Source organism: Bos indicus, chromosome 8, assembly GCF_029378745.1.
Source record: "Bos indicus isolate NIAB-ARS_2022 breed Sahiwal x Tharparkar chromosome 8, NIAB-ARS_B.indTharparkar_mat_pri_1.0, whole genome shotgun sequence".
Classification (NCBI taxonomy): domain Eukaryota; kingdom Metazoa; phylum Chordata; class Mammalia; order Artiodactyla; family Bovidae; genus Bos; species Bos indicus.
Window position 1 is genome coordinate 24,259,201 of NC_091767.1, and position 24,670 is coordinate 24,283,870.

Sequence of the window (24,670 nt, forward strand, 5' to 3'; positions counted from 1 at the left end):
TAATAGTTGGACACAACATACTGTGTGAAAGGAACTGCTATAAATAGGCGTTTAGTAAAGTCATGGCATGGTGTGGGGAAAGAAGAATTTTATAATCCTATGATTAGGTCTTAGTCTTGTAGTGAACCTATGTCTCTGGATTGTGAACTTCACAACTGTTTCTCAGGCTTTTCTCCCCTCTTACGTAACACAGAATGGCTAGAATGTGCCAGTGTTGAATACTTTCTTTCTCATGTAGGAGGCTACTGTTGACTGCAGTTGGACATTTCCCTTATAACATCTCAGCATGTTAGGCTCTAGCCAACTAGTTTCTCCTAAGAGCAGGCCTTAAGAAATATGCTCTGATATATTTCAAACAGGTTACTTTTTCCCACCCCTGTCAGAAGTAAGAGATTTTCCTCAATATTCATTATGAGAACATGGTTGAGTTTCTGGAGGTAAATTTTACCAAAGCCTGCATGCTTACTAAGTTGCTTCAGTCATGTCCATCTCTTTGAGACCCTATGGACTACAGCCCACCAGGCTCCTTTGATCAGGGAATTCTCCAGGCAAGAATATTGGAGTGGGTTACCATGCCCTCCTCCAGGGGTTCTTCCCCACCCAGGGATCAAACCCAAGTCTCATGTCTCCTGCATTAGCAAGTGGGTTCTTTACTACTAGAGTCACCTAGAAAGCTCTACAAAAGCATGTGCTTAGTCGCTCAGTCGTGTCTGACTCTGCAACCCCATGGACTGAAGTCTGCCAAGCTCCTCTGTCCATGGGGATTCTCCAGGCAAGAATACTGGAGTGGGTAGCCTTTCCCTTCTCCAGGGACAACAGCATGAGGGGCTACCGATTACTAAGTCACCTACAGTTTTTTTAACGCTCAGCATTGTGCACACTAAGCTTGCAGTAATTGTCAATTAAACTTTAGGTTTTCCTGCCCTGGCACTTGTTCCTGAGCAGTTTTAACTTAAGCAGTTTCCAACCAGATGGTTTCCACTCATGAATCTCTACTCCAATAAGCTGTGACTCCCTATATTCACCTGTCTGTCTCTCCAATCTTGGGCACAGAGATCTGTTTTTTGTCTCTTATGTATCCAAGAAGAGTTGTTGATTTTTCAGCCTGTTTATCTTTTTACTTGTTGTGAGAACAGAGTGATGATTTTCAAATTCCTTATAAGAAGAACTGGAAAGTGAAAGGCCCATGATCTCAGCTCATTCTAAAAGATACGCAGATATAAGAATTTTTCAAGAAAACTTTTGGATCTTGATAATTGGATTGGGGATTTATCATTATGAAGGTGTGTGAAGAAGAGATTCAATGTAGTTTTGCGATATACTGTTTTCCTACAACATTTATGAGCTGAATCTATTGCCTTTAGAATCTGAATAGAGCAAATTCTAAGGTACAGTTTTATCAAAAGGAATTTGTAATCAGTCATTTTTCTCTTTCCATATTTCTCCTACTTAGTTGCCCTAAATCTGTTCGTATTTCAATTTTAAGGTTTTTGGGGGGTTTTTTGATTAAAAAACATGTCTCTTAACTCTTCAGGCTGGAAATGTTCTTAAGATTGTCTTTCTTGATCTTGACACTTTTGAAGAGTGTAAGCCTTCTATAGAAATGGCCCTCATTTGGCATTTATTTATTTCATTATGATTAGATTTGGCTTCTACATTTTGGCAGTAATACCACAGAAGCGATAGCCTCATCTGTGTTTTGAGTGTTGAAGTAGAGAATTATTCTGACTTATCTAGTGTGCTCTAGTGCTGAAACATCTTACTTATCCAGATCTCAATTATTGTCAACTATTTTATCTGGAATATATTTAATAACCAAAAAGAAAGCTATGGTTATTGGGCATACGTGTCATCAAAATCAACATTACATCATCCACAGTTTTCAGATTTTTTGTGTGACTCTGATTGGATTCTCTTCTCCTCTGAAGGGAGGAGAGGAGAGATATTGGTGGCATTGCACAGGAAGTACTGTGACAGCCAAGTTTGCTCCGTTGAAGAATCTCCTTGCCAAAAGGCTTAGACCTTAACTTCTGTATCTTGGCAGTGTCTTGGGTGAAGCAAGCTGCCCCAGGTGAAAAAATGTGAGTTCTAATGCTCATTTTGCAAAGTAGATTCCAGGAGGTTAAATAACCCCCCCAAAATCAACATTTGAACGTGTGTTTATTGAAGTCACTTTTAAACAACTACATTAACAGAAGCAAAGAATACTCTTCAAAGAGTTTCAAGTTCTAAGAATGCCCAAGCACAGAAAACATAGGCACAAGAACATCAGCAAAATCTAGAAAGGAAAAATTCCAGCCTAGCTCAAAGGCTCTTCCTTCACCCATGCAGGTAAGTGTTGCATCTCTCCAAAAGCTGAGTGACTAAACAAAAACATGTCCCAAATATTGCACCTTGAATGTCATCTGTCAATGCTACTTTTAGAAAAAACCTATTCCAGCCTGCTTTTTTCTGGTTGCTGGGCTATATGTTAGAAGAGCAGGTGCTCTCTGGTCCTTACTTAGCACCTTTTTGTTCTAGTGGATCATTTGGTTTCTGAGCTTGTAGAATATTAGAAGTGATAGTTTTTAAGAGAGGGAGGGTACTGTTAGAGGAAGCCTTGTAACAGGAACAAAAAGAGATGGCTTGGCAGTACAGGAAGAGACAGAGCAACTTCAAGAAGCAGACACAAGAATTAAAACACTAAAGGAGGATATGGCCACCACAGAGTAAAGGACCGAGTATGTTTATCTTCCTAAGGGCGTTGCCTTATTATAGTCTTGTGCTATTGCTGATGTTTAATATGAAGATCCTGCAACACCGAAGAGAGTTCTAATTATGTTTAGACTATAGCTTAGTAGTTCTGAGATCCTTTTTAAAAGTGTTAATAGAATGAATTATAACTAAATAAGCACTGTTTAAGAAGGCAAAGCAATGCATGATACATTTGACAAAAATCTTAAAACTATTTAAAACTGAAAATAATATTTGTGTGTCTAATAAAAGGAAAACCTCCACTATATGGAAAATACAACTTTCTAGAACAAATTATTTCCTGAGACTTCAAACTGTAGACATTTTCCTGTTATTACTTTTATTTCTGGTGTACTTCAGGTGAGTATGTCAATTTGATCAGAATTGTATGAATAATTCCCTTAATGTCTTATTTCCTTTGGTATGTGGGGACACAGTTCTCTCCAAACGATTAGCCCCTGAGGTTGTAATTTCAAGTGAATCAAGTCATACCTGTTGCCTCAAGTACAAGTTTTTAACACATTTTTAGAAACTCTGAAACTTAAAAATACTAAGCCTTTTTTTTTTTTTTTTTTTGTGGTGGTGAATGAGAAGGATGAGTGACTGTGGGTTATTTTAATTTCCAAAAGAGTCTTTCTTTTACAAAAAGATTCACCCTTGGGAGTCATTTTAAAGCTGAGCAACTTTCCTCAACTAAAACACCATTTAATTAATACCCATGTTCTATAAATTTTTTATGCCTCCATTTTGCCAAGAAAGATAAATATGTCACAAAACTGGGCTGTGCAGATGGACGGAATTCTCTTTAAGTAGGTCCTTAAAAAGTGGAACATGGATATCGACACTGTGAGACAGTCAAGTGTCAAAAGAAATCTGTCGGCTTTTTAGCAGTTGAATAATTCAGAAGATGTGCATTAAGCCAACTTCTTAATTTCCCGTTTCCCCCTTTCTAATTCTTTCCTTTTCATCCTGTGATCTTTCTTCTCTCTCCCTCAAAGCTATTTGTTGCAGAGATGCCCTGGAAAGCAGGTGGTCTTCCTTATAGGACAGCATCGCATCTGCTGCTCAGAATGAGAGGCTAAAGATCTAAAAGCAAAGGAAATGAAACCCACAGTCCTGTAAATGCCTTTTAAAATATGACCTTGTTTTTGGTTATTTTTTGTTGAATCAACTGGAACACTTTCATTGCTCTCGATAAAACAAGTTGTCTGAAGGCAATGATCCCCCTCCTTTTATTTTTCTGATACTGGGGTTTGTTTCTTTCCAACCATTTTCTGGATCAGGTTTCCTCCCTAAGATTTTACAAATGGTGTGGGTGGCTGCAAACGCTCTGAAGGTTTTTCTTAAGCCATTTGTTAATAATATCCTCTCAGCACTGACTCTAGCCTTTATAGTCGTGATTGTTAGTGAGGCTTCAAGGGCATGGCGGTGTTTTTCTATTCTTCTAGCCCTAGAGGCGAAAAGAATTCCCAGGAGGACTGTTGGCTGGCTTATTATCATCCAGAAACAAGAAATAGAGCCAAAGCTGAAAAGCTGAATATTTTTTTAAACTATCCAAACCTGAATGGGCAGTGAGCTATAAAAGAAAAATAGGAGCTCCAGGCTCACATGGACCTAAATTTAAAGCCCAGCTCTGCCACTTACTAAGTATGTAACACTGGCTCCGGGAGATGGTGAAGGACAGAAAAGCCTGGCATGCTCCCGTACGTGGGGTTGCAAAGAGTCAGACACAACTGAGCGACTGAACAATAATAATACTGGCCATTCAAAATTTGGAGCCTGAAGTTCTTACTTGTAAATAATGTGTATCATGGATAATGTTACCTATTTTACAGGTAGGAAAGATTTTTGAGCTTCAGTTCCTCATCTGTCAGGTAGGTGTAATAACACACATCTTACAAAGTTGCCAGAGGAACTAAATAAAGGAAAAGTGCCCAACAGTGCTCAGCATGCAGGCCCTCAAGAAACAAGTGCATCCTCTGAGCACCACCTCCTCCCATGCGTCTCTTCTTCCTCTGCCTGGCCCATGAAAACATCCACACACACATACGTGACACTTGGAAGAAGTAAAGAAGACTTTGTTAACAACAACAAAAAAACATCCACGCACACATACATGGGACTAGCATTCTTATTGCATCCTCCGCCTTTCACAGCGAAAAATACAAATGAGATGTGAACCCGGTCCCATCCTGCCCCAGCCTGCCTTGCTGTTGAAGTAAATTTTGATTCACGAATAAGACCCTTTGTCTCACCCATTCTCCTTGGGTCCATGCTTAGACAGGAAGCTCAGGTGACCTGGTTTGGCAGAAGGCATTTCCTCTTTGAACCTCTGCCCAGTCTTTCCTTTTCTGATTTTCCCCACAGCTATGAAATGTGATCATAAGGTTCTAGGATTCACAGTTTTAGGGCCCTGAACCAAGTGTTTTCAGTTTGTCTGATAATACAAATGGCCTTCCCATGTCTCTGGAGGCTCGTCAGTTGGATACTGTTTTTGGAGTAGCAGAAATTGCCTGCAACAGGGTGATTTGCCAACACTTTGTTCTCTCTCCTCACTTCCTCCTGTCCTCTCTCCTCCTTTTCTCTTCTGTGCTGGGATCCCTTCCCTGCCTCAGGCTGACTGGCAGGCACATTGATAGCCAGTTCTCACACTGGGCTCTTGGAGTGCACTGAGCAGTCCCACAAACCACATCTTCTTGGCAACTGCAGATCGTGTGCCCTTGTTCTCTGTAGTCTCCAGCTCTTCCTGATTTCTGTTTCTGATCTCAGTGCCAGGTGCTTGAGATGTCAGTTGGCCAAGACTGGTACACTCCACCTAAAGATCTAATGTGGAATAATTTCCTGAGCAGGAAAGAATAGTTACCAGATTCATCAACTTGCTCTGTTGACCTTTCTAACGGGGAATGTAAATCAGAGAATAAGGCAGCTGATTTGAAAAGAGTGTTATTAACTGCTGGAATAGAAGTAACCACAGCAGGCTATGTGATCAAAGAAGAGCTTAATCTTCATTGTTTTTCCCCTGGCTAACTTATCTTCCCTCTAACAACTAAAACCACTTTATTGGAAAATAGTTTATATGCTATAAGTACATAATTCAGTGTTTTGTTGTAAATTTACAAAGTTGTGCAACCATCATCGCAATCTGATCTTAGGACCTTTTCATCACCTTCACAATGTTCCACAAGCCTATTTGCAGTTAATCCTCACTCACAAAAAACCCCCTCCCTCAGCAGCCACTAATCTACTTGTTTCTATAAATGTGCAATTCCATGCATTTCATACAAATGAAATCACACAGTGTATCTTCTGGTAGATCTTGCCTCTTTCATTTACTATGGCGTATTTGAGGCTCATCTGTGTTTTAGTTGTGTATTGTTGTTTAATTCCTTTTGACTGCCGTATAATAGTCCGTGTGTGCTGGTACCATGTTTTATTTATCCGCTGTCAGGTTGCTAGACTGTTAGATCATTTCCTGTTTGGGTTGTAGCACTGCGTCTATGAACATTTATGTTCAAGTTTTCGTGCATGTTTTCATTCCTCAAGTAGACTCTTAAGACTGGAATCACTAAGTCCTTTGATAAGCTTATGTAATCTGTTAAGAAACTGCCAAACTCTTTTGCACAGTGGCCGTACATTTTTCTTCACATATTTACCAACACCTGATGTTGTATGTTCTGGGGGGAGGAGAGCACTGTGTGACTTGTGGGATCTTAATTCCCCAACCAGGAATTGAACCCAGGCCCATAGCAGTGAAAGGGCCAAGTCTTAACGACTGGACTGCCAGGGAATTCCCTTCTCTGTCTTTTGAAATCTGAGCCATTCTAGTGGGTATACAGTGGTAACTTATTGTGATTTTAATTTTTCCAATAACTAATGATGTTGAACACTTTTTAATGTACTTGTTAACCAATCATATGCAATTTTGCTCTTTTTGTAACTGGACTGTCTTCTCACGGAACATTGATTTCTTTATATATTCTAGATACAAGGCATTTATCAGACATATGATTTGAAAATATTTTCACCCACTCAGTGGCTTGTCCTTTCATCTTCCTAATGGTGTCTTCTGAAGTACAAAAGCTCTAATTTGATAAAATCCAATTTATCAGTTTTTCTCTTATGGCTTGGGCTTTCGGTATCATATCTAACATATCATTACCTAACCAAAGGTCATGAAGATTTCCTATGTTTTCTTCAAGATGTTTTATATTTTTAGCTGTTACATTGATACTTATGATCTACTTTGAGTTTTTTGTGTGTGTGTACTGCTGATACAAACATTTGTTGAAAACTATGTTTTCTTCACTGAGTTGTCTTGGAGCTTTTGTTAAAAATCAATTGACCATAAATGTCAGGTTCTATTTCTGAACTCAATTCTATTCCATTGATCCTCAGGGCTATTTTTATGCAAATACTATACTATCTTGATACTGTAACCTTATAGTAAGTAAACTTTGTTCTCTTAAAAATCATTTTGGCTATTCTAGATTCTTTCATTTCCATATAAATCTTAGTCTTATCTTGTCACTTCTACAAAAAATTCTTAAATCTTCTAATCAATGAAAATGGAATATCTTTCCATTTATTGATATCTTCTTTAATTACTTTCAGCAGTGCTTTGTACTTTTCATACAAATCATGAACTTCTTTTGTTGCACTAAGTATCTTATTCTGATTCATTCTTTGTGAATGGAATTATTTTCTTAAATTTACTTTTGGATTTCTTGTTGCTAATTTGCAGAAAAACAATTGAGTGCTTCGTATTGCCCTTGCATCCTAAACCTTGCATGAAGTTGTTTTAGTAGTTTTGCATCGTGTGTCCAGATGTGTGTGTATTCCTTAAGAATTTCTATGTATAGGATGACGTCATCAGCAAATAGTCTACTTCCCTCCTTTAATTTCTTTAGTTTACAAGTTGTAGTCTTTATCCATTACGTTTGATACTTGTTGAAGATTTTTCATAGGTGCCCTTTATTATATTCAGGAAATTCCCTTCTATTCCTGATGTGCTGAGAGATTTTAATCATGAATGGGTGTTGGATTTTGTCAAGTGATTTTTCTGTATCTGTAAGATGGCCACATAGGTTTTTGTCCTTTATTATGCTACAATAATGTATTATATTAGTTGATTTTTCATATATTAAGTCAACCTTGTATTCCTGGGATAAATCTCACTTGGCTTTTGACTGTAATGATTTTTGTACATTGCTAAATTTGGTTTCCTAATATCTTAAGAATTTTTTGAATCTATGGTTATGGGCAGGGAGGCCTGGTGTGCTTCAGTCCATGGGGTTGCAAAGAGTCAGACGTGACTGAGTAACTGAACTGATGGTCATGAGAAATACTGGTTTATAGTTTTCTTATGATGTCTCTGTCTGGCTTCAGTAACAGGAGAATGATGACTTCATAGAATGAGTTAGAAAGTGTTCTCTCTTCTTATGTTTTTGGGGAAGATTTTGAGAAGGATTGTTGTAAAATTTTTTAATGTTTGGTAGAATTCACTAGTAAAGCCACCTGGTCCTGGACTCTTCTTTGTTGAGTGTTTTTGATTACTGGTTTAATCTCTTTACTTATAAACCTGTTCAGATTTTCTAGGTCTTCACAAGTCAATTTTGATAATTTATATGGTTTTGGAAATTAGTCCATTTCATCTATGTTATCCTGTTTGTTGGCTTTTAACTACTGATAGTGTTCTTTAACACTTTTTATTTCTGTGAGATTTGATAATAATGTCTCACTTTTACTTCTGATTTTAGTTCCTTGCATCCTCTGTCTTGTTTCTCAAGTTATTATAGCTAAAGATTGGTCAAATTTTTCCAACAACCAAATTTTGATTTTGTTGGTTCTACTTTATTCTATTCTCTATTCCATTTATCTCTGCTCTATTCTTTATTATTTTCTTCCTTCTGCTAGGTTTAGTTTGTACTTCTTTTTCTCTTTCTTTGAGTAACGTTAGGTACAGTTAGGCCATTGACTTGAGAGTTTTCTTTTTCACTGTAGGCTTTTGCAACTATAAATTTCCCTTGAGCACTGCTTTTGCTGCATTCCATAAGTTTGACTATGTTGTGTTTACATTTTTATTTATCTCAAAGTATTTTCTAATTTCCCTTTTGATTTTTTTGATCCCTTAGTTGTTTAGTGTGCTTAGTTTTCACATATTTGTAAAATTTTGTTTTTCTTTTATTATTGATTTCTAGTTTCATTCCACAGTGGTTTTAAAAGATACTTGGTATGATTTTAATCTTTTTAAATGTATGGAGATCTGTTTTGTGGCTTTATGGTATATCCTGGAGAATAAATATTCTCTGAGCACATGAGAAGAATGTGCACTTTACTGTCATTGGATGATGTGTTTTATATATGTCTGTTAGGTCTACTAGTTGGTTTATGGTATTGTTCACGTTCTCTTTATCCTTGTTGATCTCCTCTCTAGATGTTTTTCTACTTCTATTTACAAGGACACTTGTGACTACATTGGGACTACTCAAGTAATCCAGGATATCTTGCCATCTCACTATTAACTTAATCAGAGCTGCAACCTTCCTTTTTCTTTTTAAGGGGACATATTTACCAGTTCCAGGGAAAGGAAGTGAACATAGTTGGGAGACCATTACCATAGTAACTATCCAGCCTTAGCTTTAATACTTAATATTTAAATACTTAATCTGTAGTTGGCACACTCTCTACCTTTGATATAGGACAGCATTGATTTAGAAACTGGGAAAAGAGCATGCAACTACAATAATATGATGCAAAATATAACATCAAAGTAGCATTTTGAAGAGTTCTAAAATATCAGAATGTGGATATTATTCTGTCATAATAAAAAGGGGCTTAACTTCTAGGACAGTAGAAATTAGACTAGGAAAGTATAATGTATTTGTTGAATTGAATGTATTTAAATGTGACTTGGTAAAAGGTTTTACATGGGGAAATCATTTTTCTTCTGCATTTTCACCCACAAATATTTCTGGGTTTTTTTGAAGGACATAGATTTGAATCAGAATTATACTTTTGGCCTCTAGATATGAGTTTTATAGTATACTTTTAATTTTTAATAATAATAGTTATGGACCTAATCATGCGTATGTCACACAATATAAGCTTCATGGTGGGCAGATTTTATAAGTGAGGAGTTATATTTTCCACTGAAGTCTTTGTAACTGAAATTTAAAAAAAAATATTGATTCATCTATTTGTGTTACTCACATTATGTCCAGCTTGAAAAGACCTTGATCTGACTTATATTCAATTAAGTTTTACGGCTTTGTACTCCAAAGCCAAACCATAACCATAAACTTAGAAGAAAAGTTATGGCTGAAAGAGAGAGCATCGCAACATGTTAACTGCCCTCTTTCCATCACTTAGAAGTCTCTAGTTGTGAGCCAGGAAGTTTCTGAACAGTAAATTTAATGTTGAGTGTTGAGCTCCTTTGTTAGACTTTATTTTAAAGTCTTTGTTTACCAAAATGAGAAATTTTGAAGGGTAACCACAAAGTGCAATGGAAAGTAACATGGGAATAATTTTGATAAGCTACTAGAGTACAGTCTGATGATGTGGTTTTGTATCCTGGTTCTGATGCTTGCAATTTACAGAACCTTGGGGGAGTCAAATAATCTCTTTAAGTCTCAGTTTTCTCATATGTAAGATGAGGATAATAATATCCGCCTCAGACAGTTTGAAGAGTTATGAGAACATGTTCTGAACACTGTCAAATACCAAATAAATGAAATGGATCATCATTCCTCTCAAATGAAAGCAAACAAACAAACAACTTCAACTTTAATGGTATTAATGGAATTACACATATGTGAATTGTCATCATTGAGGATGAATATATCCTGTGGGAATAGGAACTCCATCTGAGAATACAATGAGTTTCAGATGTCTGGATTAGGAGGCTAATGGGACAAATGCAAACATTATATCCATTTATCTCCATGTGAGCCTGTGAGATTTCTCTCTACTTTTTAACCACAGTCCCAACTATGATCAGCTATCTCACAAGTCACTGATATCTGGTTAGGAAAGACTGGATAGGCAAATCTACGCCTACTACTGAAGACAGGAGCTAAAAACACAAGTTCCTTTATGGATGGGTTATACGTGCAAAGTTCATGCTAGTAAAGTACTTTGTCAGGTACACGGAAACAGTCGGGTTGGACCACTAATATTTATAACTAATTATTAAATACTTTATAAATGGTAAAGACTGTAATATTCTCAAATTTAGTCTTTTAGAAACGACAGCATTAAAAATAGCATGAGTGATTTAGAGGGACATTATTGAGAATCTGAACCTTCTGGCTTGACATATACATGCCTGATAGAATTAACTTGTCTTTTAGTAGAATGCTTCAGATGTGGTAAAAAGAGAAATGACACAATCCCTGTCATAGTTAACAAAAAACTACATAGAGGAATATTTCTTTTTTTATGATTGAGGGCATTGTGACTAAATTAACACACGTATCGGTGGGGAAAAGGGCAACATTAATCAGACTTGCTGACTATCCTATGTACTGTATCTGCTATGAGTATATATACTCATGTAACTCAACACTTCATTCCGTCTCCTCACTGTGACAGGATTTCATCAGTCTTGGCCACTCACGGCACATATTCTGTATTGTGCAACTGGAGATCTCAATGCAGTCGCTCAGCTTGTGCCCCACAGGAGCTGGCTCTGTTCTCTGGAGACCTACACCAGACTGAGGCAGCCTAAGAGCAGCAAAAGGTTCCAACTGTGAGGATTCCATTCAGGACAATGGAGAAGAGGTTAGGAGAGGACAGTACCAAACCCCTTATGCATATGCAGCACTGCTGCTGCTGCTAAGTGGCTTCAGTCGTGTCCGACTCTGTGCGACCCCATAGACGGCAGCCCATCAGGCTACCCCGTCCCTGGGATTCTCCAGGCAAGAACACTGGAGTGGGTTGCCATTTCCTTCTCCAATGCATGAAAGTGAAAAGTGAAAGTGAAGTCGCTCAGTCGTGTCTGACTCTTCGCGACCCCATGGACTGCAGCCCACCAGGCTCCTCCGTCCATGGGATTGTCCAGGCAAGGGTACTGGAGTGGGGTGCCGTTGCCTTCCTTATGCAGCACTAGAAGGAAAGAAAGAGTTTTTACAAGGAATTGGAAAGAGCCAATGTGACTGGAGAAAACTCAGGTGGGAGGAAAAAGACTGGAAATGGAAACCAGAGCAAGGAAATAAAGTAAAATAGAGTAAAAAGTAAAGCAAGCAAAAGGTAGGAAAAAACAAAATGCCCCCAAAGTTGTTGTCTCCTCAGAATTCTTTTTATGCTCCTCTATTGTGACGCCTTCACAATGTGTTAGAATTCCTTGGTTATAATATATCTTTCTGTCATCTCTCTAGGATGTGAGTGCCAGGAGGGCAAGGAAGTGACCAACAGGTAACTATTTCTAGGACAGAAGGACAAAAGGCAGGGGGTTGGTTTATAGGGAACTATAGTAAGGAAGGAAAATCTCAAGGCAAGAGGACAATGAAATTTAGCAGAAATTAACAACCCCTGATCATGGACTAGGATGATATATGAGAGACAAGATGGCTATCAAGAACGGGAAAGCCTCTCTCGCTCTGATTTGCCATTACTTGTTCTGTTTCAGACCTTTCATATCCAGTGAAACACAAATGCTGAGTTCCTGGTTTTTTTTCTTTTTGTTTTTTTTTTAAAGAGTAGAGGTAGTTAGGGAGGATGGAATCCATATGTTTCTGATTCATTTACACAAATCTCATTGAAATTCAGCTCAGAGTTGGGCGATTGAATGTCATATATGCGGATGCACAGCATAGTAATCATTTTAAGTCATTTTTGACGCTCCAGGAAGTCTCCAAGAATAAGCAATATGAAGCTCCAAAGGCCTACCAGCACAGTCTGAAAGAGAAAGCCAGAAATAACTGAAAGGAGTCTACATTTCCAAACTCAACAGTCTGCCATCAAGAATCTAAAGACTTTTTTTTTTTTTTTTATGATGCCCAGGGGCCCTGGAAATGGCAGTCAGAACATAATTCGGAACTAAGTAAAGCTCTCACCAGCAAATGTTACAAAGGAGAGAGAACTAAAGATTAAACAAAATCTAAATGGAGGAGAGAATGAGGCTCTATCTTAAAGTAATTGGAAGTGAATGAAACAAGTAAAAACAAAAACAGGATGGGGAACACATGTATACCTGCGGTGGATTTATTTTGATATTTGGCAAAACTAATACAATTATGTAAAGTTTAAAAATAAAATTAAATTAAAAAATAAAAATAAAATAAAACAAAAACAGAAAAAACTTGGAAAAAAGGAAGATCAAGGAGTTGGAAACAAACCCAGCCTTTAAAGAATGAAGTTTCACAACTCAGTGTTGTAAAGTACGATGGCTCCTTATTTCAGTGCCTTTATTCTATTTTACATGCTGATTCAGACACAGCCAATGCAGAGACTCACTTTCCATTACCCCCCAAAAAGGAGACAGAGAATGTCTTTGCTGTCTAATGGCTTCCATTTTGATTAGGGGAGAAAAGGCCATAAACTAATTAAAGGGAAGATTTAAGGATGAGTTGGGATTCTCATTTGAGCAATCGCAAAAGTGGTTGTTATAAACTTAAAGTTTATTTGCCCCATAATTCTTATGTAGAAGCCCTAACCCTGATGCGATGGTATTTGAAAGTGGAGCCTTTGGGAGGCCATGATGAGATTACGGTCCTTATAAGTAGAGGAAGAGACTAAACTGACTCTCTCTACAGTACATGAGGGCACAGTGAGAAGGCGACCATCTGAAAGCCAGGAAAGTGATCCTGACCAGAACCTGACCATGCTGGCACTCTGATCTTAGGCTTTCAGCCTCCAGAAATGAGGGAAATAAATTTTTGTTGTTTATGCAAACGGAGTCTAAGGTATTTTGTTATGGCAGCTTGAGCTTACTAAGACAGTGATGATTTACTGAGTGATTATTTACTGAGTGAAGAAAGAGTGGATGTTATATGTTTGAAATGGCTGATGTTACAGAAAGAAATCATTTCTGTAACATGGAGATGTTACAGAAATGATTGCTTATACACATCTGGGTACCATCAACATTTTGATTCAATGATACCAAAACCATGAGAGTAGTTGAAAACTTCAAATAATAATAGCTAATATATAGTAAATACTTCAGTATGCCAGGAACACATCAAGTGCTTTGTCTCATTAATCCTTACAATATAGCCCTGTGAACTAGGGACAATTGCTATCCTGAGTTTACATATGAGAAAACAGGGGATTAAAGGTACCTTCTCAGTGAAACTGAATCATTGAAATGACCACATACAGTGACAGTAAGGGTCCCCTAATGAATGATGGAAAGCCCTGCCTCCCATACTCAGAGCTTAAAACCAGCTGTCTAGTGTTTCACTCCAAAGTATTAGCAGATACTTCAAGATCACCATAAATTTCAGAAATACTTCAAAATAAAATATGAAGGCCAAGGCAAGTAAAGAGGGGTGGGAAATTAAAAAAAGAAAAAGAAACCCACCATGTCAGAGAATGCCTTTGTCTTAATTTATGGCTCAGGTTATGGTAACTTGTAGGAGAATTTCAACATATGCTTCACTATAATGATTCTATTGCAGTTGTTGGCAAAACTGTCCTATATGCGTCTATTATGTCAAGTTTTTAAATCATTGTTCAGTTTGTTAACTATGTTCTTCACATTTTCTCTATCTATACTGATTTGTTGTCTGTTTTACCACTTACTCAGATATGTAAACGTCCTGATGTTGTGATAACTGTCTGTTTCTTCTTATACTTCTGTCCGTTTTCCTCTATATGCTCTAAAGGTTTTACATAATATATAAAAATTTAGACTGGTTTTTAAGTCTGATAAAACTTTATCATTATAGAATATCCCTCCTTATTTTTAATAAAACTTTTTTGCTTGGTATTATTATCATTGTTATTTTAGTTAGTATTTGCCATCCAAATAACTTTTCTTTCTATCCTCTTATATTTAACCTTTTTCTATCCTTTTACATTTAAATTATCTCTGTCCTGTTTTCTATGTGTCACTTGAAACAGCATATTGTTAGTTTTAGGTTGTTAGCCAGTCTGATAATTTTTTAGTTGGTACATTTAGTCCATTTACATTTAATAGAATTAGGGACACTCAGAGAAGGCAATGGCACCCCACTCCAGTACTCTTGCATGGAAAATCCCATGGATGGTGGAGGCTAGTAGGCTGCAGTCCATGGGGTCGCTAAGAGTTGGACACCGCTGAGCGACTTTACTTTCACTTTTCCTTTCATGCATTGGAAAAGGAAATGGCACACCACTCCAGTGTTCTTGCCTGGAGAGTCCCAGGGACAGGGGAGCCTGGTGGGCTGCCGTCCATGGGGTCGCACAGAGTCGGACATGACTGAAGCGACTTAGCAGCAGCAGGGGCTTAAATCTACTATATTACTATGTGCTTTCCAATAATTCTTGTTTTTTAAAGTCAATCTTTCCTTTTCTTCCCTTATTCTGATTATATAATTTTTCCCATTTTTCTTGTTAATTTGAAAGTCATATAATATTTTTATTATCCTTTAGTTCAAGTTGTTATTCGCCTCTTTTCAATATCTGTATCACTACAATAAACAGCAAAATACCAAGCAAATGAACAGCTTACACCTTTTATCAGTTGCATCACAGCCTGTATATTGTCAATAAAAAATTTAAGTCAGACTATCTTATGTGGGTTCCAAAACTTATCCTGGACAATGTATTTACTTTCTTCAGTTTTTTCACTTGTGCAATGAGGTGAATATACCATTATAAGCTTAAACTGTAATAAATTTATGGGGTTGAAGATAAAGTGATATAATGTTGAAAAGCACTAAATACAGATCCTAATACATGGTAACCATTGGGTTTCTATTATGCCTTTCTTTTTCTAGGCTATACCTTGACCAGATTAAAGACAATACTCTGGAATCTTAGAGTCAAGTAGACTTGGAAAGTCAAATTATTTTGTGAATGGCTAGCCTTATTTTATATTGATTCAATTATCTTCAGATTCAAAGAGGGACAGTTCTGGTGCTGGAACCAAGTTGCGTGTGTGCGTGCACATGCATATATGGGTATACGCTTATGTTAGTTTCTGGCCTGTGGATAGCAGGTGTGTCCCCTGTCCCTTCCCTGCTCTGCTCAGTTCAGCAGGGTGACTGAGACCTGAAGGTTGTATTTCCCAGTGTCCCCTGTAAGCTGGGTTCTTGCTAAGTTTGGCCAATGGGTCACTCTAGTGAGACTGTAGGCAGAAGAAGCCATGGTGTTTTCCCCTTGTCTCTGTATCTGTGGCCATCTTTCCAACTGGCTATTTCCATTTTATTGCTCCAATTTCCTCTGAACAGATGCAATACATTTCTAGCTTCCACTTAGTGACTTCTGATTCTGGTTGAGTTTTTAAAATCCTTCCAGTTTAGGATGGTAATTCTTTCTGATGTCGCTAATCTCTCATGTATCCCATCATCTTTGTAACCAGTCACCTGGATTAAATGCCTTCTTGTATAAATACTTAGGTGGCTTCTGTTTCCCTTGTTGGACCACGATTGAAACCATGTGAGTGATTGTGTGTGTGTGTGGTGGTGGCGGGGGGTGGGGGTTGGGGAGAAAGGAAGGGAAAGAAGGAAGGAGGGAGAGACAAAGAAAGTGAGAGAGATTGATCATGTTTAGGAATGAATTAGAGTCACCCACTTTAGTGACTGTGGTTTCCTATACACTGCCAAAAATATTATAGCTGCTAAACTACGAGCTAGCAAGATCTCCAAGGGAAAAAAATCGTTGGAGTCACTGAACGACTTAATATACCTACTCAGTGACTGTGACATTCTGAATTATATGGGCATTTTCATAGGTGTTCAAACGTATAGTTGTTGACTGATTGATATGATACTTTTGGAACAATAGCTATTATAAAAGTACAAAACAGAAAATAATCCATTTCATGCTTAGACTATATCCTTTTTTTTCCTGAAAGACAATAGAGTGTGCTGTCCATCTCAATAAGTTTTATATTGCTAGATAAATCCCAGGAAAATCCTTGCCACATACAGTTATTCTTAACCATGATACCTGTCCTCTAAATGGGATAGAAGGTTCCAATATTCACCCAATACCCAGGATTGTTGATAAACTACCCTCAAAGAGTTAAAAATAGGACCGGAAGGAAGCATCCTAGGCCTAAATTATTCTGGGAGAATTTGTAAACCTTGGTTTCACTACTTATAAAATTCTTTCACATGAGAAATAGAGATCCTTATTTAAAGAAAAAATACTAAAAGGAATTATATTAGAAAATTCTTTTTTTTTTCTTCCCCTTTTAGTATCTGGATAGTTCTATCAATTGGTATTTCCAGCTGAAGCCGTACTCTTATTTGTCTTGGTGCCTGTTTCAGATTTTCACTTCCTTGTTTTGAATGTTGACTCCCTTAATTACTTTGTTATTCATTTGCCAATTTAGTCTGTAAAACTTGAAGCAATCTCTCTTCATAATATCCCCTTTGGCACATCATTGGCTTGTGCTGCTTTCTTTCAATCTAGGCCAATGTAGAAAAGTCTTGTCACCAATGAACAAAGATCTTAGCAATAGACTTGATTAACATCAGCATGGGCTCTGTGCTTCAGATGCTTAAAAGGCAAACATCTATAATATTGCTTCCACATTTGAATTGCCAAGCAAATTATGTGCATTCAAAAGGGATAAACTAAGAATGTTGCAAAGTGTTTCAAAATTAACAAATATTGACTGAGCATCTACTATGTGCCAAGCACTGTGCTAAGCATTCCAAGGTTATAATAGCTAAACTCACAATTTGATGGGGATTATATTTAAACAACTTATTTAAAGCCTTTTGTGTTATTCGTGGCATACAGTGGTGCTCAATACATGGCAGTTATTGCTAATAATCTGGGAATGTACATCCCGATTCTGGGTTTTCCCTGCTGTAAAGAATCAAGCTTCCTTAGTGGCTCGGATGTTAAAGAATTGGCCTGCAATGCAGGAGACATGTGTTCAGTCCCTGTGTCAGAAGGATTTCCTGGAGAAGGGAATGGCTACCCACTCCAGTATGCTTGCCTGGAAAATTCCATGGACAGAGAAGCCTGGCAGGCTATAGTTTATGGAGTTGCAAAAAGTTGGACTCTACTGAGCGACCAACACACAAGGAATCAAGCAGGGATAAATATACAATCCACTTGATCCTTCCCCTGTCTATGTTCTTTTCCCATATTATGCACTCTAGCCTAACTCCTAACTACCAGCCTATCTACTTATATATTCATATTATTATCATCTTCCAATGGCTCAGTGGTAAAGAATCCACCTGCAATGCAGGAAATGGAGGAGATGCAGCTTCGATCCCTGGGTCAGGAAGATCCCCTGGAGAAGGGAATGTCAGCCCACTTCAGTATTCTTTCCTGGAAAACCCTGTGGATGGAAAAGCCTAGTGGACTACAGTCCAAAGAGTCACAAAGAGTCGGACAGGACTGAGTGACTGATCACCTATAATTTGTTCATTGATCACACACAACTTACCTATTTACTGTAATCTTGGTTCCAGTTACTGCTTTTGGCCCCCTTATCTTAATAATGATAATAGCTAACATCTAACCTGATTTTTCACTCTTGCAATATGCTTTGCTAAGCACTTCCTAAAGATCATCTCGCAGGATCCTATGCAATAGGATAATCCCATAATCCTAGATAAGGAAGATGTTGTTCTGAACTTCAGTCTTCCTTGATAGACTCCTGCTGAATATGACCCCCTCCCAAGCTCTAGTGTCACAAACTAGAATTACATAATAAAGGACAGGAACAGCAATCCCCTAAGAAACAAAGGCTCCCTAAGTGATCTTCCTGGTTGTTCCACATGGAGACTGGAATTAGAAATTAAAAAACAAAGAGTCCTAGGTTTTAAGAGAAAGTAGATAGATGGGATAATAGCCTGGAAATTTACTGTGAAGAAACACTTTTAAGGAGAGAGAACTTTGCTTGAAAAAACTGCAAGGTAGTAAGTGAGATCAAATAGCAAATGAGATTCTCTGAGGATGGGAGATGAGTAGCTTGTGAATTCTCTTTTTCTTTCTAAAGGTTGTCTAAGCTTGGTTATAATTCTTTGGGTGTTCTATTTTCCCTTTACCATTCCCCCTTGATTAACATGCAGGACTTGCTCAAGCTGTAACCAAGTAAACCCTGAACAGCATTCTCAGCAGGGAAAATGTTGTTTCTGTCCCAGTGGACATATGGCTTCAAGACAAAGATGGGTTCAATTTGCATTTCTGTTGACAACCAATTTCAAGTGCCCATGAAAAAGCCTTTGATGCTACCATTCTGGCCAAAGGTTTGGCTTTGTCCACCTAAGTATTTCCTTGCTCTGTGACTTACAGTCTCCAGATGCAATGGGGAAATCTGCTGGGTCAGCCTGTTCCTTTCCTTTCCTTTCCTTTCTTCTCTTTTTCCAAAGAATTAGCAGATGCAACAAGCCTCTCAACAAGTGATGAGACACTTCCTGGCCACTCCACGCAGTGGGCACTTGCCTTTCCTCCTTCCTTTAGGTCACTCATCCTCAGTGACTTGGCTCTAAAAATGGCTGTGAGTTAACACCATGAAAGATGCCTTACAGATAAAACAAAAGGGAAAATATTTCCCTTGCCAAAATTCTCAGGAAAGGAGAGTTGTCAGTGTTGGGAAGGATTTGATAAGATGACACCTGGGAGCCTGTCTAGCCTGGGGTTAAGAAGATCTGTTGCTTGCTAAGCCCCAGGCCCTTTGTACAAGCTCTTCTATATATGGAGAGCATGACTCCAAGGCCAGGCTACCAGGTTCGCCTATTACTCAATGTCTGTGACCTCAGTCAAGTTTTTAACCTCTTATGCCTTGATATCCTCACCTATACAATTAGACATAATGATGATAGCTCCATCCTAGGGCTGTTGGGAGAATAAAATAAACATGTATGTAAAGTAAGCAGAACAGTGTTGGCACATAAGAGTAGCATGTAAGTGTTCCCTTTTTATGACTTACTTATTGAAAAAGCAAGAGAGTTCCAGAAAAACATCTATTTCTGCTTTATTGACTATGCCAAAGCCTTTGACTGTGTGCATCACAATAAACTGTGGAAAATTTTGAAAGAGATGGGAATACCAGACCACCTCACCTGCCTCTTGAGAAATCTGTATGCAGGTCAGGAAGCAACAGTTAGAACTGGACATGGAACAACAGACTGGTTCCAAATAGGAAAAGGAGTACATAAAGGCTGTATATTGTCACCCTGCTTATTTAACTTATATGCAGAGTACATCATGAGAAATGCTGGACTGGAGCAAGCACAAGCTGGAATCAAGATTGCCAGGAGAAATATCAATAACCTCAAATATGCAGATGACACCACCCTTATGGCAGAAAGTGAAGAGGAACTAAAGAGCCTCTTGATGAAAGTGAAAGAGGGGAGTGAAAAAGTTGGCTTAAAGCTCAACATTCAGAAAACTAAGATTATGGCATCTGGTCCCATCACTTTATGGGAAATAGATGGGAAAGCAGTAGAAACAGTGTCAGATTTTGTTTTTTCTGGGCTCCAAAATCACTGCAGATAGTGATTGCAGCCATGAAATTAAAAGACGCTTACTGCTTGGAAGGAAAGTTATGACCAACCTAGATAGCATATTCAAAAGCAGAGACATTACTTTGCCAACAAAGGTCTGTCTAGTCAAGGCTATGGTTTTTCCAGTGGTCAAGTATGGATGTGAGAGTTGGACTGTGAAGAAAGCTGAGTGCCAAAGAATTGATGCTTTTGAACTGTGGTGTTGGAGAAGACTCTTAAGACTCCTTTGAACTCCAAGGAGATCCAACCAGTCCATTCTGAAGGAGATCAGCCCTGGGATTTCTTTGGAAGGAATGATGCTAAAGCTGAAACTCCAATACTTTGGCCACCTCATGCGAAGAGTTGACTCATTGGAAAAGACTCTGATGCTGGGAGGGATTGGGGGCAGGAGGAAAAGGGGACGACAGAGGATGAGATGGCTGGATGGCATCACCGACTCAATGGACGTAAGTTTGAGTGAACTCCGGGAGTTGGTGATGGACAGGGAGGCCTGGCGTGGTGCAATTCATGGGGTCACAAAGAGTCAGACACAACTGAGCGATTGAACTGAACTGAGCCTTGTTAATCCTCATCCTTCCTCCCTTTGAATTTCAGCTTATGTGTCACTTTTTAAGGGAAGTTTCTCCACCTCACTTTGCTACATGTTCTCAGAGAAATCTGTTCTTCTTTCCCAATCACAGGTTTATAAATGTAATCACTTGGTGTGTGTGTCTGTCTTCTCCACTGGGCTGTGACCTTCCTTTGATCATTGTATACCCAGTGACTGGCACAGACTCTAGCACATAGTAGATGCTCAATAAATTTTTGCCAAATGCATGAGTGAGTGACCCCCACACAGACACATTTAGAGCAACTAAATCAGTAAGTTTGTATCTAATTCAACAAAAATATACTGAGCACTCACTCTGTACCAGACCTTGTGCTATTAATCAATTGTTAGGCAGAGGTAGAAAAGATGGTTCTTGATCTCAAGAAGCCCTAGTCAGAGGTCAACAGCCAAGCATCAGACAAATCACAGCACAGCAAGATGAAGCTTACATCAGCCACGTGCAAGTCTAACAATGACCAGTTTATGAGTTGCTGTAGTGATTTTGGCTTCCCTAGAGATTATAGAAGCCCAATGAGTTAGTAGTAGCTGTATGCATGGTGGCATCAAGACAGACAAATAAAATAGGATAATCAGAAGAATTCTGATTGTGCAGTAGAAAAGAATCATTTGCATTTCTTTGGCACTTTCTCCAGTCCTACATGGAAGAAGCAGTACGTCCTCCAGGCCTCAGTCCTCAAGGCTTAGGCCACTTTGGTTTCCATTGTCCCTTCAGGGACCTTAGTTCTAGGGATTGTAGTATTTAACTATAGACTCTGAAAGTTCTCTCTAGCATTTCTCCCAGAAGGCTCAAACGTCCTTATACAAGTGGGACCCCTGATTCCTTCTCAATATCCCAGAGCTCCACAGGAAGCAAACTTAATTCAGATTTTTCTTGGGACACTCTTTCCCCCCCACTCCCCCCCCCGCATTTTTATAGGAGTATAGTTGATTTACAAGGTGTTAGTTTCAGGTGTATAGTAAAGTGATTCAGTTATACATATACATACATCCACTCTTTTTCAGATTACTTTCCCATATAGGCCCTGACAGAGCACTGAGTAGAGTTCCCTGTATTATACACAGCAGGTTCTTGTTAGTTACCTATTTTATATAAAGTAGTATGTAAATGTCAGCTGGGCTTCCCAGGTGGTGTCAGTGGTAAAGAATCTGCCTCCTAATGCAGGAGATATAAGAGATGCTGGTTCAAACCCTGGGTCAGGAAGATCCCCTGAAGGAGGGCATGGAAATTCATTCCAGTATTCTTGCCTGGAGAATCCCATGGACAGAGGAGTCCAGCAGGCTACAGTCCCTAGGGTCAGAAAGAGTCAGACACGACTGAAGCGACAGCATGCATGCATGCACGCATGCAGGTATGTCCGTCTCTTGGGACACTCTTTAAATGAAACTGTTCTTGTCCTTTCCCCAATACCAGGAGTTTCTACCTTCTTGTCGCTGTTCACTATATAAATATACTTAGAGGCTGCCTTCTAGAAAGTGCTGGACTAATGGTAGGTTGGAGATGTCTAGAGCTGTGCCCTCTTGACCCTAACCAAGCCTGCCACAGTCCTTCCACCAGGGACAATGCACCTCTCAGCACCACACTCACCAGGCCAGGAAGCATCAAACAAATGCCTGCGACCACAGGCTCTCCACTCTAAGTGCCAGACTCCCCTTCTTTGTCTCATCATTGTTCTCAGAGCTGCTGTGTCCGAAGTGCAGTCTGGCACCTGAGGGGGATTGGTGGCGGGCGCGGTTGGTCTCGGCAGACAGCCTACCTGTCAAGGGCTTCTGGGATTAGAAGTGCCCATTGCCAACACACCCTCTGCAAGAACTTGATGAGTGGGCATCCAGCCAAGAGGCAGAGCTCAAAGCCCTTCTGTGCATGTGCTTCTCAGACCCCCAACTGGCTACTTAGCCATTTGGCCAGATCCCAACTCTTCCAGCAGTGCTTTTGAGCCCCACCCCATCTTTGGCTTGGCTGGATTGAGCACACCCACTATCAGATACTATCAATTTTCCTTCATATGTATGAGGTTGACTCAAAGCCGTGTGTTGGGTTGGGTCCATGTCTTTCCTCTACCCTCACTGCCCCCTCTGATTTTGATGATACAAGGCTGGTTTTGTTCTTTTGAAACAAAGACTCTGTTCTGGGTGGATGTTCCAAGTCAGAAAGCCTGGTTGTGTTTATCCCAGGCCATTGGCTGGGCATTCACATGCTTTTTGTATTTGGTAAGTGACAGTATTTGCAAAAGCTGATTGCCACAGCAGGCGGAACAGAGACAAGACTAGCGAAAACATGTGTCGGTAACATATGCTGTAGCCTTTTCTTCTTTGCTCGGAGGACTGACACTTCCTACAGGAAGAAGTAATTATTTTGCATGTGCATAGATTACACTGGAATGAAAATGAGTGGGGAGGCATTGTTGCTGTATACATGAAAGAAGAGATAACTTTCTTTCCCTTTTTCTCTCTCTTTTTCACACACACCACTCAGCTCATGTGCATGTATACAGGTTAACTTGCCTGACTTTTAGACTTTACTTCTTTTAAAAACGGAGAAGGCAATGGCACCCCACTCCAGTACTCTTGCCTGGAAAATCCCATGGATGGAGGGCCTGGTGGGCTGTAGTCCCTGGGGTCGCTAAGAGTCGGACACGACTGAGCGACTTCACTTTCACTTTTCTTTTAAAAAACTAAATGTTCTAAAAATTCAACGCCTATTATTAGCAGAGAGGCCTCTTGTAAAATGAAGAACGAAAGCACTACCTTGACGGTGTTAAGCAAGCCTGTGCTCAAGTCCTCCAGTTGTATAGCCCATGCGACCCACAGAAAACAACTTAACTCTTAGACTTCATCTGACACCTGTGGACAAAAGGCCTAACTCTCAGGTTGTTGTGAGGATTCAGTCACATGGGGTATGTGGAAAGCACCTCAAGTAGGCTGTAAGTAGTATTCCCTCCCTGGGTCAGCTTGCCAGGTGGGACACCAGCTGTCAACAGCCCCGATGGATGACTTGACTCACCTCTCCATGATCAAGTGGAAGCTGTGGGGAACTCTGGACAATCCCAGAGAGTTCTGGAACTACCCAACTTACTTGATATATTTTCCTGCAGGCACAAAGGACAAGTCTGACAGTGGAACTCACGGAAGCAGTCCCAAATGGAACAAAGATTCTTGTACTTGAAGCCATGCTCGCCTCGGTCATTTGGTGGAAGTTCAAAAGAACCGGGTGACGCACATTGGGATGGAGCTGGCAAGGCTCTCTTTCGTCTTGCTGTAAGCTCAGAAGTCCTGGCAACAAAACGGCCAGCGTTCGATTCATTGTATTCCATCTTAACCAACCCTCTTTCCCACCCTAAGCCTGGAATCATTCTACACTGTATGTATTAGCATGAGTTTCTCCGCTGCTTTTCACATTCCTCAGAGCAAAAATTGCTCTCAAACTTCTCACACATACCTGCTTTTGTTCTATTTAGCACCATGATTTCTCTAAAATAACAACAACAACAACAAAATGTTCCATCATTCTTGACTTAGATTCATAAGATGGTGAGTGTTGAGTAAATCTTGACTGCATGCATGAGGATCGCTTACAGTTACGAAGGGCATGCTTTGTGTTAGGGACTGTGCCAAGCACATGGCAAACCACTCCAGTATTCTTGCCTAAAGAATCCTGTGGACAGCAGAGCCTGGTGGGCTGCCGTCTATGGAGTTGCACAGGGTCTGA

At 39.3% G+C, this 24,670-nt stretch overlaps 1 long non-coding RNA gene across 2 annotated transcripts in view; it reads left to right on the forward strand.

Annotated features, from left to right (window-relative positions):
* LOC139184452 (uncharacterized) overlaps positions 1-24,439 on the forward strand; it is a 39,217-nt gene extending 14,778 nt beyond the window's left edge. Inside the window, exons 4-6 of one of the 2 annotated variants that reach the window (XR_011567951.1) lie at positions 11,323-11,511; positions 12,108-12,144; positions 13,485-13,684. This is a non-coding gene — a long non-coding RNA (uncharacterized lncRNA). Of the gene's footprint in view, positions 1-11,322; positions 11,512-12,107; positions 12,145-13,484; positions 13,685-24,056 lie in introns of those variants that run through there. The other variant, XR_011567952.1, reaches the window with a different exon arrangement.
* Positions 24,440-24,670: the final 231 nt, after the last annotated feature.